The following is an 11,282-nucleotide window of genomic DNA, read 5'->3' as shown; positions in this document are numbered from 1 at the left end:
CTCACAGAGCTTACGAACTAAATGGGAGCGACACCATGCCAGAAAAGACATTCGAAGCAAGATGTATACGGGCATAGGAAAAATTAAATTAGCAGAGGGAAGGCACTAGAATTAAGAGGGCTTAAGAAAGGCTTTCAGCTTGCTGGAACGGTGCTGAAGCGCGTCACGGTTGCCCCTCGGGCGGAAGCTCCCGCTCCTCGTACTTCCTTGTGCCGGCGTGGGGAACGCTTCGGATTCTCCCGGGTGGCCAAGATGCCCCAGAACGGGCCATGCTGAAGCTCTGAGCCGCCGTCCCTGGAGTAGTCGCGGGTGCCTTTGACCGCTGGGGCGCGCGCTCCTAGTGCAGCAGTATGTTTTACGCTGTGAGGAGGGGCCGCCAGCCCGGCGTGTTCCTCACCTGGAGTGAATGTCAAGCACAAGTGAATCGATTTCCTTCTGCCAGGTTTAAGAGGTTTGCTACTCCTGATGCGGCTTGGGCCTTTGTCCGAAGTGTAAGCCCTGGTCATTCCGCGGAGCAGAATAAGAAATGTGACTCGCCGGCCCTCGAACTGAAGTCAAACAGGAGACCACTCTGTGAATCATCATCCGACGAAGAGGAGGAAGAGCCTTGCCCAAAGCTAGCAAAACGAGCTTCAGACTCAGGACCCTCACTTAACAAAGATTCATTTTGTTACATGGGAGATGCGGCTGTGGTTTACACAGATGGCTGCTGCTCCAGTAAGGGGAAGAAGACAGCTCGAGCTGGCATTGGTGTTTACTGGGGGCCAGGCCATCCCCTAAATGTGGGTGATAGACTTCCTGGGCGACAAACAAACCAAAGAGCAGAAATACATGCCGCCTGCAAAGCTATCCAACAGGCAAAGGATCAAAATATCAATAAGCTGGTTCTCTACACATATAGTATGTGTACTGTAAATGGTATAACGAATAGGATTAAAGACTGGAAGAAAAATGGCTGGAAAACAAGCGCAGGAAAAAAGGTCAGCAACAAAGATGACTTTGTGAAGCTCGATAAACTTACTCGAGGCATTGATATTCAATGGGTACATGTTCCCTGTCATTCGGCCTTAGAAGGCAATGAAGAAGCTGATAAATTAGCAAGAGAAGGAGCTAAAAAATGTCATTCAGCATAACCTTTAAAATTAAAATTAAAGAGCAAGCCCAAGGGCTTTAGTTACTATTTGTGTAAAAATTTGCCTAAAATTTGACATGAACTCTAATACAGATGGTCTTGGGAACATTCTTGTTGAAAGTGTAATTTTCTGTTGAAACATGTATAGTTTAGTTTATTAAAGTAGACTTTACCTTAACTGGCATATCTGTTTATCTTTGGGAATTGTTTGAGATTTTAGCATAGAGCTGAACATTGTTCTTTTTGCATTGAAATTTGATTATGGAATTGAGGAGTTAGGGTTTTATTTGGAGACCCAACACTGGGTAAATGTAAATGATAATACTAATTGTCTTTTGAGCAACCTTAGATGAGAAAAATAAATGAACTCTCAGGTCAAAAAAAAAAAAAAAAGGCTTCCTGTAGAAGGTAGGATGTATGTAGCTTCATTTTCTAGAGCTTGACTAAGATTTGGATTCAGGGTTAGAGAAGTTATATGTCTTTTTGTGTCTTTTGTGTATGAATTAGTGTTTCAGTGGTGGGTTTTAGGGTTCTCATAAATCCTAATTAATTTAAGGTAGATGTTGCCTCATTTCAGACCTTATTAGCAAATGCTTAATAGAGACCAAGATCCTTGACAGAAGCACCTGATTCTTCATCTTTGTATTATTTCATTACCGGACACCAACCTACTCTTCCAGTGTAATCTCATCCTTTTTTTCCACCAAGAAATTTTAAGTTCTAAACAATCTTAAGTTCTAGACTACTTTTTCTTCATTCTTATCTCTCTTTCTTTGCTGTTACTGTCCCTTGTGTTCAGAGAACCCTTCCTTCTTTATCTCTTTAATTCTTACCCATTCGTAAAAGCCCAACTCAACCTGAGAATAAGTTGAAGCTGATGAGGATCTCTATGGACCCCAATTTGTTTTTAAACTTGCATTGGGGAAAATCACACAACAAAATAGAGATAGAATCGTTGCTCCTGATGAGTGGTGGATGAAATTGCAGTGAATGGAGAGAAGAAAGGGCTGCTCGATTTTAATTTTGATTCTTTTCTTTTTTTCTTGCCAAAGAAAAGTCTTTGGACTGGAAAGGACAGAGTAAAAATGGTTAGAAGGTAGTTCTAAAGGAATTTAAGACCAAGAGGAATCAGAGAGCACTTATCCTTGATGAGTTCAAAACACTTGGAGTAGGTAAATGCCATCCAAGAATACTGGAAGGACTAGCAGATTTAATTTCAGAGTTATTATCAGTGACCAAGATTATGGGAAATGGAAGTACTATGGTATTGGAGAAAGTTTTTTGTTTGTTTTTTGTTTTGAGACAAGAGCATGGAATTCGTAGGCTATGCTATGGGTCAGTGAGTTTGACTTTGATTCCTGGCAAAATTATAGAATATAATATTTCAATTCTAGAATATACTATTTAAAAGGATGGCTGGCAAACACCTGGAAAAGGAAGTAAATGATTACAAAAAGCCACCACTGCTTCTTCATGTCATTCCATACACTCCATTTCTTTTTCCTCAGTTATTAGATTCCCAGAATAGTAGAATGCTGAAGCTCTAATTTACCTAGCTTTAAGCAAAGAATATTAGAAAGTATTTAAGTTATTCTGGGTCTTTATGGATGTAGTTGAATGGCCTGATCCAAGTCATCATTAATCATTTTGTGTTAATTTAAAAAGAGAATTTTAGTGACATGTCTCTCAACTGGTTCCATCTTGATTACAATTTTTAATCAAAGATTTTAAGAAAGGAATAGAAGACACAAAACTGGGAAGGATAGCTAACATGTTGGATGGCAGATGCAATCTAAAAAGATTTTGACAGGCTAGAACATTCAACGTCTTATCGAATTTAATAAGATGAAACTCAAAAGGGATAAATGAAAGATCTTATACTTGAGTTAAAAATCAACTTTATATGGACTTAATATGCAAATGAGTCAATACTGGAAACCACAGTAAAAAAGCTAAGGTTTCATTAAGTGAAGCAAAATACCCATGTTGTAGTAGGTATAGTATTGGCTTTGAAGTCAGAAAGAAGGCTTTGGTTCAATACTTGTCTTGGGATATTAATGACTTGTACAACTTTGAGCAGGTTACTTAATCTCACTAGATCTTAGTTTCCTAATTTGTAAAATGATGGATTTAGACTAGTTGCTTTCTGAGATGCTTTTTAGTTATTAATCCATGTCCTAGTGACAAAGGAGATAATCATCTGGACATATTTTAGAAAGGACAATGAGTTAGATTTGAACTAGAAGTTGGCATCCAGTCTTGTAAAGGTCATTGAGTTCATTCCATGCGAAGAACAACCCTTCATAATCTTGTACCTCCCACTCCCCTCACAGTCTTCTTATATCTTATACCTCCTGTGGACTCCTTGATCCAGAGACACTGACCTCTTTGCCCTACATAGAAGATACTGCATTTCCTAACTTCTGACATTTTCAGCAGTTGTCTCCCTCTGTTTTCTCTTCATCTCTATCTTTTGGTTTCCCTGCCTCCCTTTGAGTCCTACTTCTATAGGAAGTTTTCTCAACCATACTCTTCCCAACCATACAAAAAACAAAGACAAATAAACAACCAGCCCATTATCTTCTGTCATCATTATTGAGTATTGGTTCCAAGGTAGGAGAGTGGGAAGGTTTAGGTAATAGGGGTCCAGTGACTTGCCCAGGGTCATACAGCTAAGAAGTTTGAGACCAGATTTGGACCCAGGATCTCCCATCTCTAGGTCTGGCTCTCAGTCTACAGAGCCACCTAGCTTGCCTCCCCCCACCCCCCACCCCTGCCACCCCTTTCCAAATAATTATTAATTCTAACACCTTTTCTTTGTTATTTCCTATTTATCCTATATATAGCTTGTTTATACAAAGTATAGTTGCTTACAACTACTTATAGTTGTTTATATATACATGTAGGAATCCATCATTTACCTTTCTATGTGTCTCCAGAATTTAGACTTTGCCTGGCACATAATTGGTGCTTATTAATTGCATATTTATAAATGACTGATGGAGTTAGAGGAATTGGGAATGCTTACCTTGAAGGAAAGAAGCCTTGAAGGGGGGGGGGATGCATAGTGGATATCTTCTAGTATTTGAAGGCCTTTCACCTGAAATAGGGATTAGTCTTGTTCTATATGCACCCAAAGGGCAGAAATAGAAGCAGTGGGTGGAAGCTGCAAAGAAGCAAATTTAGATCTGAAGTAGGGAAAAGCTTTCTAAAAATTAGAACTATCCAGAAGTGAGATGGGCTGTCTTAGTAAGCAGTAAATTTCTCATCTCTGAAGATCTTCAAGTAAAAGCTGGAATTCTGTTGTAGGATTTGTTATAGAGGGAATTTCGTTTGGTTGAACTAGATATCCCTTCTAAATGTGAGATTCTGTGATTTTACCCATCCACCTCCACCCTCAAACCTTTTCTAGTACTCCCACCCAGTAAAAATTTTCCCCTCTCAGATCTTATAGCCCTTTGCTCAGTAATTCTCTTAGGCACTTATTATTTATTTATTTTTATAAAAAACTACCTTCTGCCTTAGAATCAATAAAAGTGTCAGTCCCATGTGGTGAGGGCTAGGCAATGGGGGTTAAGGAACTAGCCCAGGGTCATACAATTAGAAAGTGTCTGAGGTCAGATTTGTAGTCAGGAACTCTCTCCTCTGCAGACCTAGCTCTCACTGTGCTGAGCCACCTGACTATTCCTTAAATGCATTTATAATGTGATATGATGTATTAGAACTTTCAAAATCTAATTCTTTAGATTTAATCTAATTAGCACTAATTTGATCTATGTTGTTTTATATCTCCTTGCTATTATTTTAAGTTGCATATAGACACTTTATCATATCTTCTAAATTTTGTGTCTACTCTAGATTCTAGCACAGTACTCTGTACACAATTCATGAACAAAGTTGTTGAATTTAATCAAGAAGCATTTATTTAGTACCTACTGTGTGTCAAGTAATGTACTAAGTTCTGAAGACACAAAGAAAGACAGGAGCTTGCATTTCAATGGGGAAGACAACATAAATAAATAGATATATACAAGATAATTACAAAGTGGATGGACTTTTTGAGATTTTGTCCATCTTTTGCAAGATTTTATAAGTGAAGAGTGTAACTATCTTGTTATTAATTTGTTAGATTGTTTCCCCTTACACATTGCTTATTCCTGTTAGATTAGACAATTTGCTCTCTCCGTTAATTATTGATTTTATATACAGCCTACTTCATATATATTTGTTTCCATGTTGTCTCAGCCATTAGATTGTAAGCTCCTTGAAGATAGAAAATGCCTTTCACCTCTTTTTGTATATTTACCACTTTGTCCATTGCCTGGCACCTAGTTGATACTCAAGAAATGTTGATTGATTGGTTGATTCATTCAAAGTATTCCCAAGTTTTCTTGTGTCTCTGATTTAATCAAAATAATCCTTGCCTTTGAACTATCCTTACTCTCCACATTTCTGCCAAGCCTAATTCAAACTCAATTTCCTTGAAGTTCTTTCTATTCTTCCCCACTGGAAGTGATCCCTACCTCCCTTTCAATTTCATAGTATTTGGTTTGTATCTGGCATAATATCTTTTACATTCTATTTTTGATTATTTGTACAGCTCTCAATTAGATGGTAAACTATTCTTGGATGGGGACTTTGTAATCCATCTTGGTATCCCTTACAAAGCCTAGGTTTCATATTTCCTTATGCTTAAGAAATGTAGAATTAAACAGAGCTTCAAAGGAAGCCAATTATTAGCAGGGGCCAATTTGAGTCAACTACAAGCAAGTCATGCTATGCCAGCCTCAATTTTTTTACTAAATTAGAGTAAGTAATTACTAAAATAGAGTAAGTGAAGGTAATGCTGCATTTGACAAAATTTCTTACATTATCCTTTTGGATAAGATTTAAAAATCTGGGATGGAAATAATGGTTAGGCAGAATCATGATGAATTGAGCTATCATATTCAACAAATCAAAGTCAGTCTTGAAGTAGGAAGATTTCTAGTGGTTGTAACAATAAAAAAACTCCCCTCCCCCCAGGAATAGATGTTGATAGAAAGGAGAGAGAGAGAGAAAGAGAAGGAAAGAGAGAGAGGAAGAGAGAGAAAGAGAGAGAGAGAAAGAAAGAGTGAGAGAAAGAGACAGAGACAGAGAAAGAGAAAGAAAGGGAGAGAGAGAGAGAGAAAGAGAGAGAGAGAGAGAGAAGGTCTGTGTGGTGACTCTATCCTCCAGGACTCCCCTGGGGCTGAATATATACTGGGAGACTTTAAGTGGGTGTCACCCCAAAATTGGGTGACCTAGATAGTCATGCCATCCCTCAAGAGTTGGGGGCAATGCTTCCCTACAAGAAGTTGTATATGGTACCCCAATCCGATCCTGAATAAGCACAAGGTTCACTCAAACCTCCCCTGAGGTTGGTTATTTTCATAGCTAGTGGTCTGGCTCAAAGATGAAGGCAGCCAGACCAAGTTGTAATTCCCCTCTCCCTTATTGTCTCTCAGGCACACTGGAATGCAATCTGACTCTTAAATGGCTTTTATTATTCACAAATCAGGGATTGAAGAAAGGGGTGAAGGGCAGAGGGATTTTGGAGGGTGCCCTTTTTGCTATTTCTATGGGGTCCATCACTTAAGCAGGAAACCTAGTGGTTCCAACTCCTGAGCTTCTCCCCCCCACACTTCTATTTCTATTTCTATCCTTTCCTATAATTGTAAGCTTTGACTGAAAAGGGTCTCTCAGCAAGGATGGGTAATAGGTGAGGGAGACTAAGAGATTGCTTTCAGTGGAGTACCAAATCTTAGTTGATTAGATGGTTGTAGTCTTGAAGGATGAGTTGTGTTGAAATGGTTGTGATCAGGGAATCAGGATTTCAATTTACAAGAGAAAGATCCTCAGGAAGCCCACCGGACCAGATCAGAACTGGGTTGTCTGCCTCTCACTCCACCCAGCCCTCAGCCTGAAGACCCTCTTCTCCTTCTCCTCCTTGGAGAAATTCCCAGAATCCTCTGCTGGTCTCAACTGTCAGGAACTGCCAGCAACTGCCTTCTCCTCCTTTGGTTCCATCTCCTTTGCACAAAATCCCATCCTTACATGGTTAATCACAAGGCTATGTCTGAAAGTCTTCTTTCTAACATTTTTATCTAAGATTGGGATGAACATAATACTGACTCTACAGATGATTTGAATAACTTATATGTTGGATAAAAGAGTAATCATAAAAAAAACTGATTAGGATTTAAAAATGGGCCAAATTAAAAATCTACAATTTAAAAGAAATAAGCATCACATTATGCATTAAAATGAAAGAAAATGGTTGTACAAGCAGAGCATGGTAGAACTCTAACTAAACCACTCTAATTAAGCTGTTGAAAAAGGTAAGGTAATCTTGGGTTGCATTAATTAGTGTTCAGAGTGGAGAGTGGAGGGAAGTTATAACCCTGATATACATAGCACCACTCAGATTATATCTAGTATATCATGTTCCACTCTCTGTATCACATTTTAAGAGAAACATTGACTTAATAAAGTGAAAAATGATCAAGGTGGTGACGAGCCTGAGCCATATCATATGAAAAGTTCAAAGGAATGGGAATATCCAGCTTGGAGGGTAGGAGACAGGGGAGAAGTGATATAAAAAAGGGTTTTCATGTAGAATAGGCACTAAGTAAAAAGGTAGAATTAGTATCAGTGAGTAGAAGTTTCATATTGGCTCCATAAAAGGAAAAACTAACAAATTAATAATTGAAAACAGACAGACCTGCTTTTTTTTAAACCTATTTTTATTAATATAGGAAGTTCTTTCTCAATGAAATTATATGTGTAGACTGGTTGAGTACTTCTCAGTGATATTTAATGATGGTAGAGATATCCCTTCTGGCTGATTTATGGCATCTTGAAGTCATTCTACAATATTAAAATAAGAAGAATTTAATGTTCAAAATAGAGACTTTGTTTCCAATATGTCTAAGAATGGGATATTTTCTAGTTCCTTCTTATTATTTTTACCCCAGCCTGCAATAGGTAGCAAAAGGTGATGTATGAAATTCTAGAAGATTCTGCAAGACAAAACCAAAGTATTGTTGAAGATGATTGATTAATTTTATGCTAATCTGTCTATACTTTATCAACCAATGTTTCTCCCTCTAAACTATACTTTAGACCAGGAAAAAAAAATCAAGTCCTTTACTTGATATCACTTCATACTCCTAGTCTCTATCAAACATCAATGTGACAGCCTCAAGGTGCTTAAAGGGCAGAGACCAGAAGATTGGAGGACAGAGTGAGGGATGGAAAAAGTGGATGTAGGAAAAAGGAGGAGGAGAAGGCAATTAGTTTTTTTTTAATTTATAGGAATAGAATGGGGGAATTTGGAATCAAAACTTCTGATTTGAATCCAGGTGCTACCACTTACAATTTGTGTAATTGTTTAAGTCTCAAACTCTCTGGGCTTCTGTTTCCTTGTTTGTTGTAAAATGAGGGGTTTAAAATGTTCTCTAAGATTTCTTCTAACATTAAATATTTGATCTTGTGTTTTTTGGAAGCATAAGATTTGTGGACCAGTTAACATTTTTTAAACCCTTACCTTCTGTCTGGAATACTGGGTATTGGTTCTAAGGCAGAAGAGTGGTAAGGTCTAGGCAATGGGGGGTTAAGTGACTTAGCCAGCATCACACAGCTAGGAAGTGTCTGAGGCCAGGACCACCCATCTCTGGGGTTGACTCTCAATACACCTAGCCACCCACCTGTCTCCAACATTTTCATTTTTGTTCAGTTGTTTCAGTCATGTCTGACTCTGACTCTATTTGGGATTTTGTTGATAGATTCTGGAATAGTTTGCCATTTTGTTCTCCAGCTCACTTTCAGATGAAGAAACAGAGGCAAACAGGGTTAAGTGATTTGCCCAGGGTCCCATAGCTAGCAAGTGTCCGAGGGCAGATCTGAACTCTTGAAAAGATGAGTTCTCCTGACTTTAGGATGGGGACTTTATTGTACCACATTGTTATAAAGAGTTGCTTTGGAGATGTTGGAGAACCTCTACATTAAGCATCTTATGGGTAAGAAAATAAAATAAGTGCTAACAATTGAGAAGAGGTCATTCAGAACTAAAACAAGAAAAGAAAGAAGGGAACTGGAGCCCGAGTGGCCCTGAGTCTAACAGGAGGAACAATGTATGTTTGACAGGTAATCTCTGCACACGATGTTTAGTCTGAGAGCTCCTGTGGCTTGAACATACTCATCAATGACTCCAGTGTGATTACAACACCCCTGACAAAATGACAAGGGTCACTGGAACAATTAGTGGGCATTTCCTTGTTCAGCAAGAGTCAGCGGGAAAGACATCTCTGACTGAGTTGCAAAATGAAAACAATTTACCACCTCATCACCCTTAAACAAAAGGTTCAACTCAAAGTGTGTTCAATCTTGACATATACCATATGGCTGAAAATGCTTCTTAAATAGAAACTTGTACAAAAATGTAGTGAGGCAAATGCCTGGTAAGCAATGATAACTCACCATTAGGTTCCAGAGTGATAATCACTAATACAGGTACATAGGTATCAGGGATGAAGTTGGGGAGGAGGTAGAGAGTGGGAGAGAACATTCTATAATGTGGAAATTTAAAGTTGTAAGGGTCCATAAGTATTATTCTCAGGGTGAGGGCAGAATAAAGAACATCTGATTTGGAATCAGAGCACTTGATTTTAAATTTCTGTCCTCTTACTATTTTTGGCCTTGGCTAAAAAACGTTGCCTGTCTGAGTTCATTTTCCTCATCTGAAAAGTGAGAGCCTTTAGATGAATTGTGTCAAATTCAAACAGAAACACAGGCTACTAATCTGTACATAGAAGTGCAGTGGATGAAATACTGGACCTGGAGTCAAGAAAACTCATTTTTATGAGTTCAAATCTGGCCTCAGACATTTACCAGAGATGTGACATTGGACAAATAATTTAATCCTGTTTGCCTAAGTTTCTTCATCAGTAAAATGAGCTGGAGAAGGAAATGGTGAACCACACAAGTGTCTATGTCAAGAAAACTAAATGGAGGCACAAAGAGTCAGACATGACTGAAAAATGACAATAACAAAATACTTTTTACCTCAAGGCAGCTAGAGATTGCAGCAGATATGGCCTAAAGTTAGGAAGACTCATTTTCATGAGTTCAGATCTGGCCTCAGACATTTACTAGCCATGTAATGTTGGGCAAATCACTTACTCCTGTTTGTCTCAGTTTCTTCATGAGTAAAATGAGCTGGAGAAGGAAATGGTGAACCACACAAGTGTCTATGTCAAGAAAACTAAATGGAGGCACTTCATCAGTAAAATGAGCTGGAGAAGGAAATGGCAGTATCTTTGCCAAGGAAACCCCAAGTGGGGTCACAAAGAATTGGACCAACTGAACAACAGTAACAATCTGTACATAAGGATCCCAGTAGACCACTTATTGACTTGGTTTTAAAATGTAATGTCTATGTTTTATTTTCATTTATTTTGTTAAAATATTTCATAATTACCTTTTTTTTCATCTTGGCCTTTTCTTTATTTTTTTTAAAACATTTATTAATATTCATTTTTAACATGGTTACATGATTCATGCTCCTCCTTTCCCTTTTGCCCCCCGCAATCCCCCCACCCATGGCCGACCCACATTTCCACTGATTGTAACATGTGTCCTTGATCAAGACCAATTTCCAAATTGTTGGTAGTTGCATTGGTGTGGTAGTTTCGAGTCCACACCCTCAATCATGTCCACCCCGACCCATACGTTCAAGCAGTTGTTTTTCTTATGTTTCCTCTCCTGCAGTCCTTCCTCTGAATGTGGGTAGCGTTCTTTACTATAAGTCGCTCAGAATTGTCCTGGGTCATTGTATTGCTGCTGGTACAGAGGTCCATTACATTCAATTTTACCACAGTATATCAGTCTCTGTGTATAGTGTTCTTCTGGCTCTGCTCCTTTCACTGTGCATCTGTTCCCGGAGGTCTCTCCAGTTCGCCTGGAACTCCTCCAGTTTGTTATTCCTTTTAGCACAATAGTATTCCATCACACGCATATACCACAGTTTGTTCAGCCATTCCCCAATTGAAGGACATACCCTCCTTTTCCAGTTTGTTGCCACCACAAAAAGTGCAGCTATAAATATTTTCGTACAAGTCTGTTTATCTAT

General features: G+C 38.6%; 1 pseudogene; it reads left to right on the top strand.

The window, feature by feature from the left end:
- The first annotated feature begins 269 nt into the window (after nucleotides 1-269).
- LOC123241356 lies at nucleotides 270-1,133 on the top strand (annotated as a pseudogene).
- Nucleotides 1,134-11,282: the final 10,149 nt, after the last annotated feature.

The sequence above is a fragment of the Gracilinanus agilis genome, chromosome 3, assembly GCF_016433145.1.
Source record: "Gracilinanus agilis isolate LMUSP501 chromosome 3, AgileGrace, whole genome shotgun sequence".
NCBI lineage: Eukaryota > Metazoa > Chordata > Mammalia > Didelphimorphia > Didelphidae > Gracilinanus > Gracilinanus agilis.
The sequence above is the reverse complement of the archived record's forward strand: the minus strand, read 5'-3'. Positions and strand labels throughout refer to the sequence as shown.